The 20,309-nt window shown below is 54.5% G+C and overlaps 1 protein-coding gene across 3 annotated transcripts in view; it reads left to right on the forward strand.

Moving 5' to 3' along the window:
• Nucleotides 1–20,309, forward strand: part of HDAC4 (histone deacetylase 4) — a 284,915-nt gene that overhangs the window by 7,498 nt on the left and 257,108 nt on the right. For all 3 annotated transcript variants that reach the window (XM_027116793.1, XM_027116797.1, XM_027116794.1), the window contains exon 2: nt 4,107–4,109. The gene's annotated coding sequence lies outside the window, so the exon portion shown is untranslated. The remainder of the gene's footprint in view (nt 1–4,106; nt 4,110–20,309) is intronic.

Below are 20,309 nucleotides of genomic sequence, written 5' to 3' on the forward strand. Positions count from 1 at the left end.
TCCTCCCTCCCTCCCTCCTTCCCTCCCTTCCTCCCTCCTTCCTTCCTCCCTTCTGCCAGTGTGGCTGAGAGCCCCCTTCTAGGTCTGGGACTCCTTAGAGTAGCTGTCAGGACTTGGACCCCAGGGGTCAGTGTTGAGAACATTCTGGAAGGGACTTGAGCCAGCTTCTCCTCCATTAGGAGTGAAAACCTGCTTCTGAGCCCCCCGCAGGGGCTTTCCTGGCAGACACTGTGTCATCGGGTGCCTTGGCTGAAGCAGGACCCCAGCAGGTCGGCAGAACGTGGTGAAGGGTGATGAGCAAGTTGGTGGGGGGTGTAGGTCTTCCGAGGTGATGCTCAGGGCTCCCCGCAGAACTGACATTCCAGCCCCAAGAGGGCTGAGGGGTCAGAGGGGCCTGATGAGCCTGCCCGCACTCCACCTCTGGGGCCGTGGACACTGGGGGTGGGAGTGGAGTTGTCCGCCGGGGCTTGCGACCCTCCAGGGCAGGGGCCTGTGGTTGATGAGTGAAAATTAAGAGTGTAACCACTCTCCGGGGGTGTGGCTCTCAGCCATCGTGGACCTTTACAAAGAGTCGTAAAGAAGCGGTAGGGAAGCGCCACAGTGGATCAAAACCCTCACTGCTATAAAGTTCACATAGGATTTTGCACTGAAAAGGCCATAAGAGGAGGTTTCAGTCCCATTCCTTGGAAGAACCTTCCTTTGCCAGCGTAGGGGCTGTGGTGTAATTCCTTCCCGGCCCTCTGGGTTGGAGGGACCCATTGAAGGACACGTCACGGGAGCACTTAGTGCCGAATTCTGTTTCCTCGCGCGCGCCTTGTTTTCCTTTCACTTTTATGGGCCAGGTCTGGCGAGTTTTGCAGCAGCCTGAGCGCATCCCCTGCCGCTCCCCACCGCCCGCCCGCCGTCAGCCTGGGCAGCAGTCGACCTGCGACATCCTCAGTGTCGTTTCTGCTGAGAGCCCCCAAGGAGCACGGGCTGGGCCGGGCAGCTGCAGGCGGCCTCCTCTGCCCTGGCGGCCCGAGCCTTGGGTGGGATCCGCCCCACTGGAGGAGCATCCACCTCACCTCCCGGGGCTGAGAGAGAGCTGACCTTTTGGGATTTGGAGTTAACAAGCAGTAGTGTTAAAGCGCATCCCCTAAATCCTTCCCCGAATAAGAATGTCTTCCTGTGTCGGAGTGGATTGCGTTCATCCAAATGTGGGTTGCATTTTGGCGGAGCTCTGATTTTCAGGATTCCTCTAAGTAAGGAGGGGACAGAGCTGAAAGAGCAAGGACGCGTGAGGGGGGCCTCTGCTCTCGTTTCAGGGGCCTTCTTCTCCTTGTGGCTCCTCGGGTCGCCTTATGTGTGTGGGGCTAAGGGTCTGGCTTGTGGACACGTTAATTCTGGTTATCGTGGCGCTGGTTGGCCTGCAGCGTACGAGAGGGTGCTTTGCTTTCCAAGGCTTGGGGGTGCCGAGGGCAGAAAGTGGGTGTTGCGGCAGGAGGCCGGGCCTGAGAGCTCAGCTTCACCGTGACCTCACCTGGCTGGCGTTGCCTGTCTCTTCAGGAGGATGGGAGGAGGGCTCCTCCCTGGAGGCCGAAAGGGGTGGTGGGCCTGCGAGCCTCCCCTGAGGCGCGGCTCCTCTCCCCATTTCTGCGGGCAGGTCTCAGGTGGGATGTTGTCTGCAAGGGGAGGGCTGGTCACTGGGCCTTTGATGTCAGTTACCCTGACCCTAACCCCGCGCCTGCGTCTGCCGAAGTCACGGCCAGGTGAGTGCGTCCCCGAAGGACCTCAGTCAGTTTGGGAGTGAGTTGTTTTCTGTGTTTGTCCTCGCAGGCGCTCTTCTGTAGCTCGCAGAGACCCCGTTCTTGAAAGCTCAGCAGCATCCCTTCAGCTGTGCATGGAGCGCCGTCCGCTCCAAGGGCACTGCCCTGTGTGTTAGGCGCTCGGTGCGCGGGGCCTGGACGGGGCAGTGGCTGCCCTGCTGCCCTTGGGCCGTGGCTGCTGTGTGATTCGTCCCTGGGTCGGAGGTGCTGAGGCCCCGCCCCGAGGGTGATCCGTGAACAGGGGTGATGGGCGTTTCACACCGTCTTTGCTGTCCGTGGTGCTTCCTGGTGTCCAGAAAAGGGGGCGTCCTGGGACGATGTGAATGTGTGTTACAAACCCAGTAGCGAGTTTGCTCGCTTCCCCTCCTCTTCACTGTTGTTTATCAAGCGGCAGCAGGGCCCTTAAGGACAGCATGCCCCTCACCTGCAGCTGGCCTCAGAAGGCTGCCCCACGTGGCAGTAAGTGGCTCGAGGAAAGCTGCCTGGCCTGAGTGCTCAGATGGTGGGTGGAGACGGGGCCGGCTGCTGGTGGCAGGGTGAAGGGGCAGTGCTCCCAGGAGGAGGGCAGTGTAGGATTTAGAGACGGGAGAGGCTGGGTGCTTCTGGCACTCCATGGGCGCAGCCCTCCATGGGTGGCAGGTGACCGTGTTGTAGGATCAGGTGGCCTCTGGTGGATGGAGAAACAGGCCAGGATCAGGTTGTGTCCTCCCTGGGATCATGGGACCTACACTTTAACAGGATTTTTTGTGAGCAGCTCTCAGTATTGAGCAGAAAGATGTTCTGGTAGCCCTCCATTAGAAGGGATCTCTCCGTGGCAGGTTCAGAGAGCGCTGTGTGCTGCAGGGAATTGACTGAGCTGCTTTCTGGGAAAGCGCAGGTGAATGTAGGGTTCAGGCAGGGCTTGATCCAGCTCCGCTGCGGCCTCATCAAGACCTTGTTTCTTTCCCGTCTTGGGAGAGTCTGCTTCCTGGTCCGGAGACGGCCCTGCCGGCTCCTCGCAGGACTACACACTTGCTGCTTCCTGCCCGCCAGGACAGACAGCATCTTCGCCTCAGCAAAACGTCCTTCGCTTGCTTGGTTTGGCTTAGGTCACTGGTCCACGCTGAACTGTCACTTTGGTCAAGGGTATGGAATGCGCTGAGTGTCAGCCTCTTGCAGAAGCTGGCTGGGGAGTCAGCTTCCCTCCTAGGGCAGTCGCTGGTGGTGCGAAGGAGAGGGAGGGGACAGATGCTGAGGTGCGAACCGGTGGGCAGCGCCCTCCACGGGGCCCCTTGTTCTCCGCAGCCCCAGCCTCAGTTCCAGAATGGCCTTTCGTGTGGGCCCACTGTGCGCAGGGCCATGCCGACCATTTCACAGACCTCATCTCACGGAATCCTGCGGCAGCTCTGGAGGGAGCTGGTCCCCGTTCACCGAGGGGGGGGGTCGAGAGCTCAGGAGGGTCTGGACGTGAGGCCTTGACCAGGCCTTCTGTGGCAGCGGACGTGGGCCCCCCAGTCTCCTGGCATTTCCTTCTTCCTGGTCGTACCCTGGGCCCTGGAGGTCAGGGGCAGCTGGCCAGTTGGCAAGGTGGGTTAGAGGTAACAGAAGCTCATCAGGGTGAGTCCTCTGGTCTCTCCCTCCGCAGGATGTGACAGTCTCGTGGAGAAGCCCTTAGAGTGGGGGCAGTGGAGCCATGAGATGGAGGGGACTGGGCCCTGCCAGCTGACTGACCCGCTGCCCTCAGGGCTGATTCCAGGCAACCTGAGAGGCCCAGTGCGGTGTCTGAGGATGCTCTGCGGAGGGGCTGAGCCCACGTCAGCTTTCCTGCCCTGGGCAGGGGTGGGCAGATGCTGGGGTGTCCTGAGAAGGTACAGTGCAGGGCATGTCGGCCGAGCCCCGCCGGTAACATCTGCCCGTGTGCAGGGCCCAGAGGCTCCGACAGATGTGGGCTCCACAGCCTCAGTCTCCCTGTGCCTCAGTCCTCCCATCTGCAAAGTGGGCACGAGAATTTCTGTCGTGGAGGGATGTTTTCGGGCTCAGGTCGGATAAGATGACGAGGTGGAGGGCCCGGCCCCCAGACCTGCGGTGCGGCGTGAGAGGAAGCAGCTCCGCTGGCCTTGCTCAGTCCCCGTGCCCCCGGCTGGGAGCTCCCACCGGTGTCCTGTGGTGCCGCTTTAGTGCCGGGCTCTGTGCTGCTGTTGACGCTCTCTGCTAGCGCGCTGCGCCCCTGCGGCTTGGCTCTCCTTACCACTCCCAGCTGACTGCCGGGAAGCTGACACCCGGCGCAGGTAGCTTGGCGGTGGGGACTTAGGTTTGAGCCAGGCGGTGCTCTGAGCCCTTGCCGTCCTGTGTACGCACGAGTTGGAACGCACAGTCAAGCTGCCCACCCCTAGGCAGGAGGCGCAGGCCTCACGCTGGGATGCACTGCTGGATCACAAAAGCAGGGTGGCGAGGGGCTTGGCGTCGTGGAAAGGGGCCTGGATGCGTGTCCTGGTGCAGCCAGGCTGCTCCGTGGCGTTTACCCACCGTCCCCCGCCTCGCTTTCCTCTGCTGCACGGTCAGAGCGTGTTGTGAGGATTAAGTGTGACACCCTGACAGCTGGGGGCGCAGGCCTGGTACAGATGCACGTCCCCAGGGGTGGAAGGTGGCCCAGCCAGAGCAAGAGGCAGAGGACCTCAGACCTGCACCACCCCCTTTCGGAGGTTTTCCTTCTGGGGGAGGGGGGGCTTTCACCGGGGCTGGAGATGGAAGCTCTCCTGGGCATCAAGTTGGTGTGGCTGGCCCTGTGCTCTTTGCTGGGCAGAGCCCTGTCAGACAGTGTGAGGAACCAGCAGCCCGTATGGCGGAGGGAAGCTGGAGGTGGCCTCTGAGCCTGGGAGGGCGGGGCTGCCCCGGGGCCGGGGGCAGGGCAGCCCTTGAAGCAGGTCATCTCCTCTGGGCCGTCTGTCACCCGTGCCCTCTGCTTCGCAGCTTCTTCAGCTCACGGCTAAGTTCTGGGATGTGCAGCCTTGGCCAGGGCACCCTCCTCTGCACACAGGACGCGTGTGCACACATGCACACAAGCAGACGTGCACACGCGCGAGCTCTGTGAACCGGGAAAGTCAGCCCCTCTTGGGATCCCTGTTGGACTGGCTTGAGCTGCTCACCTCTGGCCATCCCCCACTTAATGAGGAACAGCAGAGTTTCTGGAACGAGGGTGCATCTGATGGCGGTTGGGGTGATGAAATCTTCCCTCCGTGGAGTGCGTTTCTCACCCGGTTCCTCATCTGTAAGCGGAGATACTTTGTTTTTTGATCCTTGCAAGCTGGGCGTTCTCGGGCACTTGAGTTTTGAGTGTTGTCCCAGCAAAGGGCCGGGGGCTCCGTCGGGCTGGGACGTCTGAGGCCAGGCTGCCCGCCGCCCTGGGATGTGCTGCTCCCGCTTCCAGACTCTGCTGGTTCTCGGGAAGGTCGAGCAGCCGCTCCCGCAGCTGCCGTGTAGCAGGCCCTCGGCAGCAGCTCTCTTGTCTTGCAGTTGTGTCGCCATGTTCCAGGGCTCAGGCTGGTCCGGAGGTGCGTCCCAAAGTGACCAGGGCAGCTGCAGCAGGACTCGGACCTGTCGATCAGCCAGGCACCCAGGTCCCCGGCCCCGCACCCTCCCCCAGCTCCCATGGGACCAGCATCATCTTCCGAGCCCGCCAGTGGGGGGTGCCCCTCTTCCCCTGCATCCCTCAACCCACAAGTCCTCGAGGAGGTGGCAGTGGGCCCGTGTCACATGGTTCCTCCCCTGGCCAGGACAGCCTCATCTGGCTCTGGCGGTGACCCCACCCCCACCCCCTATGGTCGTACAGCGGTGGCCACTCGCAGTTTTGGGCCCTCAGTGCCGGGGCTCGTAGCTGCTTGCCGAGCTGGAGTTGGTGTTCCTGGGGCTTCACGTGGAGGAGAAAGGAATAAATTGTCATTGGTTGTCAGACCATCTTTCAGTGGTTGGACTGGAATACGAACTTTTCTTTGTCGCTTCACCGTGGACTGTGTACGTGCTGTGGAGTTTTCTGGTTTTTGGAGGAGCCAGGTGCTGAGGCACCTCTGCTGGCCCCTATTCCTGTGCCTGCCCCCAGCCTCTGGCCCTGCTCTGGCTCCCGGTCCCTGGCCCTGCCTTGGTCCCTGGCCCTGGCCTGCCCTCCATCACATCTGTTCTCCAAGCCTGGCTCAGTCTCCCACCTGCCAGCCTTATTCTCGTCCTTTCGGGATCGTAGCTCATAGACGGGAAAGCTTGCTCACAAACGGGCAAACCTCAGAGTTGCAGTGTGAGTGACAGGGGTCTGCTTAGCGAGGCTCAGAGCAGTGCAGGACCTCTGGCCGGTGAGGGCGCTGCAGGGAATGTGGGCCCCTGGAAGCTGCTGGGCGGGATCAGGTGGGGGCGTGGCCACAGGAAGTGGGCACGTCTTCCTGGGCATCAGAAGACTGGCCAGAAGGGGGTGAAATCCGTGAGCTGGACACTTACGTAAAGCGCCTTAACGTTAAAACAAACATGCATATAACATGGATGCATGCATATAACATTTTGCAGCAGAATGTACGTCTCACCTGATTTCTTAGATAAAATCGAAGCTGTTACAGAAAGCTCCCACCTGGGGTGGGCTCACTTCTCCTCGTCTGGACCCACCTGCCTAGGGGAGCTCTGGGCTCTGTCTCCCATTTTGGGGGGTGGGGTGGCTCTGGGAAGGAGCCAGGGAGACCTCCTGCCCGTGGCCCTCTGTGCTCAAGCTCTTGTTGGACCCACAGAAATGAGAGCCCTGCGGCTCCCGGGGTGTAGCCAATCCTTGGGTGACTGATCTAGGTCACTACTGGGTGGTCCTGCAGCTGTAGGATTGGAGAAGTGTGTAATAGAGATTATTTCTCTTGTATTGCCTGAGATGGTTTTATTAAAGCATTTCCGATATCACTAATATTAAGGGAATGAAATTGGGAGAGGAGATAAGCAATACAAATAAGCAGTTAACTGTAATTGGGAAAAATACTAATGATTTAATTTGAATACGTGGCTGAAGCATTTTTTTTATGACTGCCTTGATAATAAAAGACAGGCTGAGTACTACAAATGCAAGCAAATGAAGAATTCCATTAATTCTCCTATTCATTTTCTAAAAAAATGGTATACCCGGCTTTTGCAGTGACAGTTTTAATCTGTTCCGTGGGTGCCTGCCCTGCCTAGCTTGGGAAACCAGCTGCTGTTGGTGTGGTTCTGCGCGGTGAAGAGTACAGAGATTCGGGGACCTCGGGTGAGGTCAGAGCCTGTTGCCCGTGGGGCTGTGTGAGCCTCGCATCTCTCTGCCTGCCCTGGGGGCCCGGGCAACATGGGCAGCTGCCAGCCTCAGCGGACAGAGTCTGCGTGTGCTCATGGACTGGGTGGTGGCTTCAGAGAGGCGCACAGGCCAGAGGCTACTTCGGGGTTCTCACCCTGAGGTGATTTGGGTGTTGCCAGTGCCAAGGCTGAGAAACCTTCTTGTCGCACGCATGCAGAATACTGGCATTTCCTTACGCATGAAAGTAAGTGGCACGGCTTTTGGGTCAAGATGGATTTGGTTCCACTGCACAGTCGTATAGCCGAAATAGTAATTTTGAAACCACTTGGGGACACGTTACATACCTCATTTACCAGGTTGGGGTGAGGACCTGAAGTCAGCTTTCAGTTACATGTTTTGCACGTGAATAAAATGCACCTTTACTCTCTCCTTTCCCTTTCTTTTCATCTCTCTTTCAAATTTGAAAAATGGGTTTAGATTCTCCAGAACTTAAATTTTCCTAGCGAGAGCATGTTTTGCATGCAGATGTAGTTAGAGATAACAAAGAGGCATGCTTGTGTTGTCGTGACTAAAGAAGCAGCAAGGATGTTGCTGAATTGTAAATTGTATTTTTAGAACGCGCTAAACTGAAGTGCGAGGGTCATTGTCTCTCACTGCAGCCTCAGCAGGCTGCGTGTTCTCATTGTAATGACTGAGAAAGGCAGTCCAGGAAGGCAACACCCTTATTCTTAATTCTTAGCCTCTGCCTCTTTCATCGTACTTTGCATGTGTGTCACGTGTTCAGGTGACAGCTCAGTTACCACGAATCTATTTTATGTTGTGTGTGCTGGATGGAGGTGTTTTAGTCACTTTCGGTCATTTTCTCGGGTTATCAGGGCACAGACATTCGTTTGCTCTGTCGCATCCTGGAGATCACACCGAACGGTGGCCTTTGATGAATAGTAAGTAGCCGCTGTGCGCTGGGAAGTTTAGATCTGGTGCATTTCCTTAGGTTTTGGAACGGGATTGCAGGGCTCAGTGGAGAATGACACTCAGCGGGCTTCTGTGAAGTTGAGGACAAAGAAGGGAAATAGTCCATGTGGTAAAGAGTTTGGGCAATTCACTGGATGTGTGTGTGTGCATATCTTAGGAAGGAAGGGGACAGGGGGCACAACCATAAAAAGAATGACACAACCATTAAGAAGAAGAGGATACAACATAAACTGGTCAGAGCTACCTAGGCCTAAGATAGCAGGTTTGACTTCTGGTAGACCACGAGCTGTATTATACGCTCATTGTAATACATTAGCATCTAAAGGACACACCCACAGGCTCCATGACCATAAAAGGCCAAAAGTGGGTGGTGCCCCAATTCTGGAAATCCCCACCCCTTCTCCAAGGTAGTTAGAATATTCCTCCCACTTTTTATCCTGTGAAATTACCCAGCCCATAAAAGCTAACCACCCCCATACCTTGGGGCCCCTCTCACTTTCCAGATGACCCGTGCCCTGGGGCCACCTCTCATCTTCTGAGCTGGTCCACACTCTGACTATGGAGTGTGCATCTCTAGATAAACCTGCTTTCCCCTTTCTGTGGCTGCTGTTGAATTCCTTCCTGCGCGAAGCCAAGGACCCTCCCTTGGCAGCCTATCCCAGGGACACACTCGAGACCTGGGACGTGACCATCCTCTCGTGCCCCATTTTTTTTCCTGCAACATCTTTTCTGGCGACCATGAAGGGACCTCAAAGGGCATAATCTCAGTCTGCTTGTTAGGCTGTGGCTCCCCCTGTGGAGGGTGGCTGGTACTGTCCCCAGCCGCGTAGTGCATTTATTTGACTCAGGGCCTAGGTCTCCACCCTCCCTCTCTGAAGGATTCAGGCCCTGGGACCCTGGTTGCTTTTTCTCCCGCTGGCTCTTGTTCCTTTCCCTGACTAATCCAAGGGGCCTTCTCAGGCTCACCAGACAGATTCAGGGTGCCTGCAGGGACCCCACTGTTGCTTTTGCCAAACAGACCCTTTCTCATGACCAGATGGCCACAGGCCCAGTTTTCCATACTTAATTAAACACCTTTTCTGCTGAATCCCCAAATCCCAGGAGTCAGGGGCTGTTACAGATCAGGCCAATTATACCATCTCCTAAATGCCATCAGGACTTTCTGTGACACTCCCTTGAGGGGGTCCACCCAGTAAGGTCCCTGGCAGCATACCCCCTTCTTACATTTTTGGGATATCAGGGACACTGGGAGAGTGCCAGGACAAAGACTCATCAGACCCCTGTCTTGTCGTGACATACTAACCAAAAATGGGGGGAAGTCCCACACGTCCAAATGTCCATGACGCTATTCCAAGATCCAGGTCTAAAGAGCTCCTGCCGGGTGTGCCTGGCTCACACCCCTTTCAAAGTGGCTTCTTCCCCCACGGGAGCCTGATGTTTTAGATGATCCCCTTATGAGACCACCTCCCTGAGGTCCACAACTGGGAACTCCTACACGTCCCCCCCACCCCAATTCTGAGGAGGGACAGTCTTCCAGACCATTTACCCCTAACGCCCCATCTGGGCAGCTGGAGACCCCAGACCCCCATGAATCAGCCCATGGACTTGGCCGTTGGAGTGTTCAAAGATAGAGATAGGGTGGAAGAGGCAAACAGGGTTCAGGGACAACAGCTAATGGCACAATGACTGGCGGCAGCGCTAACCCCTGCACCACCTCAGGGTTACCCTCCCTTACGAAAGCCCAGTGGCGGGGGCCGGATCCAGGAAGCCTGGATCAGAGCCACTGTCTCGCCAAGAAAGGATGGATCTGTTTTAAGTGTGGCTAGGAGAGCCACTGGAAGGACGAATACCTCCTGTGTGGGAAAAGTCCCCTGGGAACCTGCCCGATATACAAATGAGACGGTGATGCTGAAAGCTCGGCCTCTGTGCACAGGTGCTGAATTGAATCTCGGAGACAGAGTTTTGGGTGAAGTAGAAGAGAATAGCTTTATTGCTTTGCCAGGCAGAGGGGGACACAGCGGGCTTGTGCCCTGACAAACTGCGTGTCCCAGCCCGGGAGGATCTGGTGAGTTTTATAGCCATGGATCAGGGGTGCAGTAGCTGATAAGGATCAGGGTGCTTGCGAGGCTGCCCTCCTTTCTGGCCTCAGGTGCTCTCCTCCTAGTGAGCTGCTCTGGTTCCTTTAATCTGGCCTCAGGTGGTCCCTCGATGAGGTTATCAAACTGTGATGTTCTCGGGAATGAAGAATGCTAACATCTTCCATTTGTTGGGGGTTTTAGTTCTGTAAAGATCTCAAATACATTGTTATAAGTGTCCCTTGAGGAGGGACCAGGACCCTGGCCCAAGGCTGCTCTACTGCTTCCTGGCCGCTCCTCCCTTGTCTCTGCATCCCCTCCCTTCCCTGATTAGCCACTGTTTGAATCTGTGCTTTAGAACTCAGGGAAGGTCATGGAGGCTGGAGTCTTGTCCCTACAAACAAGAAGCAGGGGATGTGGAAAGGCATCCGTGCCCAGGAGCCCCACAGGGTCCTGCTCGGTTTCAGGGGCTACTGGAAGCGGGACTGCCCCTAGGCCTGAAGGGGATTCAGGGCTCCCAAACCAGAGATGGCTGAGGGGACCGAAGACTGATGGAGCCTGTGACCTTCCCTGGCTCCCAAAGGACACCTGGTCATTTCTCCTTGGGTAGCTCTTGATGAGGCAAGTAGGAAAGTTATTTTCTTACTAGATATGGGGGCTGTCTACTCTGTGCTGACTGATTTCCCTGGACCCTCGTCCTCCCAATCCTGTATGATGATGGGGGGAGGGGAGGGAAGGCCCCCAAACCAAGCGATTCACCGTGCCCCCCCAGCTCTCTTCAGTTCCTTGCTAGGAAATTTGACCACGAAAAAAGATTGCTCTTGGCCGGGGAGAGCCTGCCTCAGTCTCAAGCCAGAGGCTGTCTCCATTCCATCCCATCTAAGTTTTTAACCTATGGGCTGTTAAAGTGGCTCGCAGCGCTAGAGCTAAAGGTTGCTTTCTTCTGCATCTCCCTGCACCCAGACACCCCGTATGTCTTTATCTTTGAGTGGCAAAGTAAAACTTTATCTTGAGGGATATCTTGAGTGATAAAGTAAACTTCCCAACATAGGTGAGTGGGTGTGTCAGTCCTTTGATGATCACTGAGGTGACCATCCAGTTCTTTGAGGGAAAAAAACTGTCCTTGTTCTACAAACCTAGTCTTTACGGGACCGGAGGCGTGGCTCCCCACGCCTCCCCGCTGACCGTCAGAGACTTGTAAGTCCTGGAAAAAAACTTTTTTTTTTTTCTGGCCTTAAGGGAAAAAGTCATCCAAGGAGGAACTAGCCTTTCTTCTATGCCTTTGATATGCAAATATTCTACCTGGTTTTCTCCGGGAACTCTTGTCTCCCCTGTCCTTTTAAGATGCAAATTTCAGGAAAGGGGGTAGGTGATTTGGAACTTGTCAAGGACAAATAGAAAGCTTAAGTATCTTTTCCATAAATATTAGTAAAAAGGGTTTAGTCATCTAGACAGGTGACCATGATTTGTTTCATCTTCTAGAAACCCAATTTGAATCCAACCTCTTGTAACTGATGGGTTTTACATTGTTGGATCTGAATCGTGGCTGAAATTTTGGAATGGGAACTATGAGGTCTCTGTGTTTTGTATGTTTATACACATCTATATGTGTGTTGTAGATATGCTGCATTGCCAAAACTAATTCATAAAAGAGCTGTATTTAATTGGCTTAAAGAAATTAAGCACTTACATAAATACTCAGAGATATAAACAGATCTGGCCAGAATGCATTTCAGGTTCACACGATCTGGGAAATACTCAGTACTGAATTGATACCTGGTATTGAAGGTGGCTTAGAAGGTGGCTATGCTTGTGGTTTGACTCATATACAGTACATGTCTTTAGAGTCATCAATGTTAAGTACAATACTTCTGTTGTACCTAGGTTTACTAGAGGTCAAATAAGGCCTTATTATATCTGTTGCAAACTTGTCAGCAAGGAGACTAAGTACCTTGTAAGTGATAAAAGCTTTTAAGGAAAGTAAATGTAAATGAGATACGGACTTTTAGGTAAACTCTATAGAAATAATTATGTTTTGGGAATGTCTATCTAAAATAGTCTCTCCAGATTTTGGTAACTTAAGACTAAACTAAGGTAAATGGTGAGAACTCATTGACTATCTGGGTCATTTCAAATAGGATGTATTAATTGCTGGGTGGGGTGGGTCTGAGTTTACCTACTTTGCCTTAGGAGAGGAAAACTAAAACATAAGTTTTCCAGTCAGGAAGTGTGGGTATGACAAACGGTTTACAATTACTTGCTGCGTGTTGGTTTATCTAGAGATTAAGGTTCTTAAGGGTTAAAATTGTATAATGTAATTAAAACTGCTGAAGAATAAGAAACATTTCAGTATGCCAGGAAAGCAAGATGTGTTTTCAGTAGAAGAAAGTATGAGGAATGGAATGCATTTGTTAAAGGGAAAAAGAGAGTAATTTGTTCTGGAGCTGGTTGTTTCAGAATGGAAAAAAATAAGGGACAAAATAATATCAGTACAGAAAGTTGTAGAAGGTTCGTGGAAGAGAAACCCTGAGACATCTCAGAGAGATGTGAAATTAAGTAGGATTATTTGATATGTTACATTACATGGGAAGCATTGTCAAAGGAGTGATAAGCCTCAGGTTATACCGTGGGTAAATGTTATTAATATAGACATTCTAGAATTTATATGAAATTTCTAAAATTTGGGTATGTCCTGGTGTATAAGGTTATCAGTCCTAATTCTGGTGATTGTAGCCAAGTTTCTTTATCGATTACACTCTAATCAGATGTTTAACTTGGCTTTTAAGTCTTTTGTCATTTATAGACCGTTACTGTTATAATCTGATGCTACTGTACAGGTGCTTCATCAAGAAGATTCATAGGAAGGCCATGGAAGCGGTTACAACAGCTCCACATCAAGATGATGGCTGTGAGGATTCCAGCCCATACCTGTCCCCCCCGTGCCCCACACACAGACTTAAAACAAGAAGCGCTCCTGCCCCCAGGGCCCCTAGATGAGGCATCCTGAGGTTTTTACTCCCTGACAGGCAGGGTCAGCACCCCTGCTGAGCCCTGAAGCAGCTACAGAAGATGGACCATTGCCCCTCTGCTTCCCATAACATTATGAGACTAAAATCTCTGAGGCAGGAAGGAGACAGAGGGCAGGGAGCAGGGCACAGTCATTCAAATAATGACACAACCATTGAGAAGAACAGGATATGACAAAAACTGGTTAGAGCCAGTTAGGCCCAAGACACAGCAGAAGGTTCAACTTCCAGTAGACCAGGAGCCTGGTTATACATTCGTTGTAATACATTAGCATCTAAAGGACACACCTGCAGGCTCCATGACCATAAAAGGGCAAAAAGTGAGTGGTGCCCCAATTCTGGAAATCCCCACCCCTTCTCCAAGGTAGTTAGAATATTCCTTCCACTTTTTATCCTGTGAAATTACCCAGCCCGTAAAGACTAACCACCCCCATACCTTGGGGCCCCTCTCACTTTCCAGATGACCCGTGCCCTGGGGCCACCTTTCGTCTTCTGAGCTGGCCCACACTCTGACTATGGAGTGTGCATCTCTAGATAAACCTGCTTTCCCTTTTCGGTGGCTGCTGTTGAATTCCTTCCTGCGCGAAGCCAAGGACCCTCCCTTGGCCGCCTATCCCAGGGACTCATCTGAGGCCTGGGACGTGACCATCCTCTTGCACCCCATTTTTTTCCTGTACCATGTCCAGCTTTTAACAAAATTATTTTTAATTGTGGTAGTTAATACATAACCTAAAATTTAGCATCTTAACAATTAGCAAGTGCATAGTTCAAGTGGTGTCAGGTGAATTCACATTGTTGTACAACAGCTCTCCAGAAGGTCTTCATCTTGCAAAACTCGTACTCTGTACGCATTCAACATCAGTTCTATTAGATTTTTTTAAAGATAGGTGGTTCTTATCATTCTAACATTTGCCAGCTCTAAAGGAAAAGAGGGGAGAGACAAATGTCTGTAAACACAATAACTATACATATATGCAGATACATAAAGTATATGTATGTATACATATTAGCATCACTTATATACAATAAATATATGTAACATATTCTATATGAAGTTGATATAATAGTAACTAGGTAGGACATTGAATATGCACACGTGTGTATGTGCACACATGTAATTTACAGGGAGCCTTTGGGGACTGTCAGTTGCGAGGGTCACTGTAGAGCTCGGGCCCTTCTGCAGCATTTTTCCTTATTATTGTGGTCCAGATTCTCAGGCCTGATCACGTCATCTTCTTTCCCTCAATGACCCAGCTCTTGGGTGCCAATTTGGCCTAGGCCGGGTCCAAGACCCCATGTCCCATTCTCCCTTTTCACGCCTGACCTCCCAGCCCAGTGAAGCATTTGTGCTTCTGGCTGGTGGTGTGCGTGCTTGGCCTGTGTCCCGCCAAGCTGGAGCCTTGGGTCCGAGCCCCTCCTCTCCCAAGCCTGATGCCCCACAGCCAGGCCCATCAGCATCTTGGTTTCGGGGGCTCATTCTGTACCCCCCCCATCCCTGAGGCAGTGCAGCTGTCGAAGGCTCAGAGTCTCCGTGGACCCTGCAGTTAACAGGGCGGCACCGGCCTGGGGGCTCAGCCGGGCTGCTTGGTGGCCTGAGAGCTTGGGTGGGTGCTGGGCGAGCTCAGGCTGAGGAGCCTCTGGTGGCCCTGGACGGAGCGCAGGCTTTCTGCTGCGGGCACAGGGAGTGGGCCTGGGGGGGCTTTCCAGGGCTGCAGAGGGCTGTGTGTGGCTGGAATTGGAGTTTGGGACCTGCAGGGAGGCCTGGGGGTGAGTGGGGTTCTGCCGACGTGGGACACTGAGGTCCTGGTGTCCTGTCCTGTTGATTGCCAGCATGGTGGATGTCACCGAGTCCTCTCTTTTCCGTGGGTGCAGCCTGATTGTCTCTCTGGTGCTCACACACCTGCGGGGGGGCCCCAGGACAGCAGGAGACCCTCCACTGGCCAGCCCAGCCCCTGGCCCCTGCCGCTGACCTCCCCAACCGTCCGTCCCCCGAGCATACGTGCAGCCTCTTCCCTTGGGCTGGGCTCCCTTTCCTTCTTTCCAGAGGCCCAGCTTTCCTCTGGGCTCACCTACCTCCACTCCCTGCCCTTCCAGGGGGACAGTTGCTCCTTGGGGCTCCCTGTCCCCTTTAAGATGCTTCCCTGTCGGGGTGCTTTCCTTCCCCTGGACCTGGGACGGCCTCCTCGGTGCCGCCCTCCTGCCCTGCTGCTCTGGGTCTGCTGCACCTTCTCAGATTGGCCAAGCTAGTGGTTAGGCCGAGCGCGGGGTTGTTTTCCTTTGGGATGAGAGGGAAGAAGAGACGGTTCCTGGGAAGCTGGACGGACGTTGGTAGTCTGCGGAGAGGGCTGTTTGTCTCTGGTTCGTTTCTGAAAGGCAGTTTTACCCAAGGCCCAATTGTCTGACTCTGCCAAGGCCGAGGAGAAGGTGAGCTGTAGATGAACTGTCGAGAGAAAGAGGGGGCCCTGGGGACGATGCGGGGGCTGCTGAGAGCAGCCGTGTCAACATCACACTGCGACTGGACCCTCGCCCCCCATGTCCCCAGGTCTCCTGCCCTCTCCCCACGCACCCCGCCATCCCTGGACCAGCCCCACCCCCTCCCCCGTCCTGACTGCCCCGGCCTTCTCCCAGCCCTCATCACCCCGACATTCTGAGTCTGCTTGTCTGTCTCCTTCCCGAGGCCCAGAGCGCCGCTTACCTTTGGGGCCGCCTTCCCTTCTGTGGATGCCCCGGCTCGGCGTGAGCCACACGGGCAGTCGGATCCGCGCTCGTAGGGCCACCCTGTGTGCCCCCTGGTGTCCCCTCCGCGGGCCAGGTGGAGGGTGCAGCGTCTCAGGGGTACAGGTGTTGCTCTGTTTCCCCACAGCCACCGCTGATGTCTACACTGCCTTGCCCCCGCCTTTTTGAAACACGAGGAAAGTTTGAACACCAGGCACTTTGATTTCCGTAGAAGTTCAGTTTCCAGGGAAAATGAGAGCTCCTTGAGGGGACCAGAGTTGAGCAGGTGTGTGGAGATAGCATCCCGGCCCGCAGCTCAGCGGCGCGGGCGGAAAGCTGGGGCTGAGCTCAGCGTGGCTGTCTGTCTCGGGCCCTGGGCCTGTCCTCCGGCTTGCGCTCACGGGTCGTGTCCTGCCCCAGGGTGGGGCCTGTATCTGAGGATCAGGGTGGTCTCTTCACCCCTTGACCTCTGAGCCAAGGTCTGGCACCTGCCGGATGTGCTGCCGTCTCTGCCCCTCGTTGGAAGATGACGGCGGGCAAGGGGGGCGCTGGGGCTCCCTGCCCGCTCACCTCCGGGCTGAGGGCAGGTTGGCCCCCGCTGGGACACACTGGGGGTCTCCGTGGTCCGGGGCAGGACCCCGGGGGCTCGCCTTCCCTTACTCGAGGTGACAGAGATGTGTAGGCCCCGTCAGTGGCCGGGAGGGCCTTGAGTCCGGGCGCAGCCAGCTGGACAGGAGTGCTTTGTTTCGGGGGGTCTGAACGGTGCTTCTCGAACCAACTGCACGTGGACTCGCGCAAGGGGGAGGTGCCCGCGGACACCTGGGGCCTCCCAGTGACGGTGTGCCGCTGGGGGTCAGGGCCTGGGGGGACTGTGCTCCGTCCTTGGCACGTGGACACGCGGTTAGCAGGCGCGTCAGGCGCAGGCAGAGCTGTCTGGGCTTGTGTGTTTTCCTGGGCTTGTATAGCCGATGTCAGAGGTGACTCAGGTCAGTGGGCCCCCTGGGTGTCTACGCTTCTCGTATCTGGCCGGGCCTGGCTACTGGGTGGGGTTGGGAGGTAGTGAGGGGCGGCCTCTGTCCAGGGCGAGCTGACTCAGAGTCACTTCCCTTTTCAATGAGGACCTCCACCTCCGCTGAACAGCCACACGCGTGCCGCGCCGGCGCTTTCTCGTCGCCGTCCTGCAGCGCCCTCGGTAGCCAGCAGCGTTTGCCTGGGGCTTATTCATGATTGTAACAGCACTGTAGTGTTCCTTGGCCTCTGCTGGGCTTTCCCTCTGCTTCACTGAGGTGTACTTGACAAAGTTGTGTACCTTTAACACACGTACACATTGTGAAATGATGCCCGTGGTCAGGCTCATTCAGACGAGCATCACCTCGTGCAGTTGCTTCTCTTTGTGTGTGGGGAGAAGGCTTACGGCTGCTCTCAGCAAATTTCCAGGGCACAGTGCAGTGCGATTGACTGTCACCACCACACGGCACGTCACACTGTCCAGCTTCGCCGTCTCACGACTGGAAGTGTCCCCACCCCAGCCCCTTCCTGCGGTTTTCTTAAGCGTCACTCAAGTATGGTCGCTCGGCTGTGTCCAGGGACACAGTGGAGCTGAGAAGTATCAGGGTCCGAGGCAAATGACGTGATGGCGAGGCAGAGGGGCAGGACCTAGGCCCCGGTCCCTGTCTGCTGTCAGTCTGGTCCGTGGCTGACTGGCATTAGTCACCTCCACCTGGGTCACCGCGCGCAGTGGCTGGGACAGGTCCTGGGCATGGCGGTGGAAGCCCGCATCACTGACCGCAGTGGACACACACCTTAGGGCCAGCATCTCCCGGCTATCGCGCAGGCAGCAACACTGTCTAGAAGGTTCCGCCGAGGGGGCCGTGACCAGACGTGCCTTCCTTGGGGCAGGAAGTGTTCTCAGGCATGCCGGTCCGGGGTTGCTGATGAGAAGCGTAGTACCACCCTGTTTCTCACTCACTTTTAGGCGTCTTGCTTTGATTTTCTCTGAAACTGTAGGAGCTTCTCTTCACTTTGGTGTTCTGAAATTTTATAATGTGGAATTTTAAAAATTCATCCCAGGTGGCATATAGGGGACTCCTTTTTAGGTCTTGTTATATGTTCCTTTTGGGGGTGGTGTCCTTCTCTTCCTTCTCTCGTCAGCATCATCATCGTCATTTCCTTCCGGTGCTTGCGTCTCCAGTTCCCCGTTGGTGGAGTTCCTGTGACTCCATCCAGGGTGCCGACCTTGTTCTGTAAGGTTTGCTCAGCTGGGCCTCCCGGTTCCTCAGTGGCTGGCTTGTTTTGGCACTTGCCTGCTTGAGGTCCCAGGGTTCCTCCCTGTGGCCTGGCCGCTCCAGTTGGCCATGGTCAGGGCTGTGTTTCGTCCCTCATGTCTCCATTCTCTCTGTGGCTCGTTAGAGGGACTCCAGTTACCTCGGTTTCTTCTGGGGTCAGGTTTCCTATTTATCTTGGTCTTTTTTTTTTTCCTTGTTTCAACTTTTCCTTAAAAGGCTGGGGAGTTGTCTGTTCGTATTTAAGGATGAAGGGAAGATGAATTCCAGACGGATTCAAGGTGTCAATGTAGAAAAAGGTAAAGCAGTAGAAATCTGCAAGCGACCCTCACCCTCCTCATTGGTCCGGGATCCCCAGAAGCTGCAAAGGACACATTTGACAGTTGAAAATTTAAAACTTTTGATTGGATAAATATACTATCAACAGAGTCCAGGGGTCAAGGAGCGTTTTGGGAAAATGTGTGTAACATTTGACAGGTAAAGAATAAGGTTCTGTTATCCAGAGGCCTCTTAGAAACTGGAGAGGAGGGCAAGTTTAGAAACAGAACACAGACTGGGCAGCGCAGAGAACGCAGAGAACAAACCAAAACGAAGAGATGCTCAAACTCCCTACTTTCATCATGGGGAGACGCAAATACAAGTGGAAAGGGATTTCGCTTCTTACCCAGAGCGGCAGAAAGCAGAGACATGACATCTGTTGCTGGAGGGGCAGTGGAAAGCCGCACCTTCAGACACAGGGCTGGGGCAGGTGTGAACAGTGGCACGTCTTTGGAAATCATCCCGCTGACATTTTCTGAAATGGGAAATGCACAGGGCCGCAGACTCGGCTTCCACTCCCGGGACTGTGCTCCTCGGGAGTGCAAGCACAAGCACGTAAGGATGTTTGTACTGAGGCTCCCCGGCAGGGAAGGATTTGGAAGTAAGTCTGTGCCCACTGGGGCCGAGGTTGGCTAAACTTTGTGCAGCCACACGATGGACTATTCCTAGAAGTATTGTTGAAAGAGGAAAAAAGTCAGATACTGAGAAATCTCTATGATAAAATCTCATTTTTGTAAGGCAGAGAGTGACCACCTGGGTGTGTGTGTGTGTGGGGGGGTATGTGGGTGTGTCTTTGTGTATCTGTGTGTGTGGGTATGGGTGAGCGAAAATGGAGAAAAGTATGGGCTGTACCCACACAAAGATTACCTGTTGTGGTTGATGGCAGAGAGAGGAGAAAAAAAGCAAGAAAAAGACAATTGCTCTAAAAATAAAGCGGTGCGTTTACCATCCATTTATGTAAACAGAATGCTGTGTGCATTTGTGTGTAAGTAACGTAGAAAGAAGACGTAGCCCGGCTGCTGGCCCTTAGGTTGCAGAGTGACGCGTGGGGTGATTCTCTTCTGGTGAAGACAGGGGAGGCTGCCCGGGGCTTTGCGGGCTCATCCATCCGTGGGAGCAGTGGCCGGGGAGACAGACGGCCCTTGGACATCTCTGCTGCATCCTCGCACTTTGTAAATCGAAGGACAAGGATGAAGAATCGCTTCCTAAAGGAGCGAGGGGAGCTGGGGACAGGGCTGGACTCTTGGATTCCTGCTCGCTCCCACCGGCTTGCATCTGTCTTCAGGCCTTAGTGGAACTTTGTCGAAATCTGACGGCCAGTGCCTCCCTCACCCCCATGGATCCTTCACTGTCTTGGGTTTATACTGGTTTTCTCCCTTGACCCCCATTTAATGAGACAAGGCAGGGAGCACCCAGGAGCTCAGCTCACCATCCTGATGCAAAATGCCCTGGGAGGTACTGGGATCATAGCACCCACCCTCCACCCACCTGCCCGCCTGTCCCCGCCCTGCCTGAGTTTTACACTTAAAAGTCAGATCTCCAGGTCCCCTGCCTGCCTGCCTGCTGGAATCTTCTCCTCTAAACTTATTTTATTTAGCAGCTAAGGAAACAAGTGTTGTTTTATCTGGACGCTTTATCCATTTGGACCCTTAACCTAAAGAGTTTATTTATGTGGCTGTTTGTTAATGAACGGACGTAGCCACGTGGAAGAAGGATCTAGACAGCTGGGAGGTTGTTTTCTCGGTGGAGAGGATCGATGCTGTGACGCTGCTGATGGACAGCTGTTCCTGTGTGCGCACGCAAGGGCCCCGATGACCCAGTGCCCGTCCCCTTTCTCCCCTTAAGGTCTGACT

The sequence above is a fragment of the Aethalodelphis obliquidens genome, unplaced genomic scaffold, assembly GCF_003676395.1.
Source record: "Aethalodelphis obliquidens isolate GAN/ISIS:26980383/991018 unplaced genomic scaffold, ASM367639v1 scaffold2, whole genome shotgun sequence".
Taxonomy (NCBI): Eukaryota; Metazoa; Chordata; class Mammalia; order Artiodactyla; family Delphinidae; genus Aethalodelphis; species Aethalodelphis obliquidens.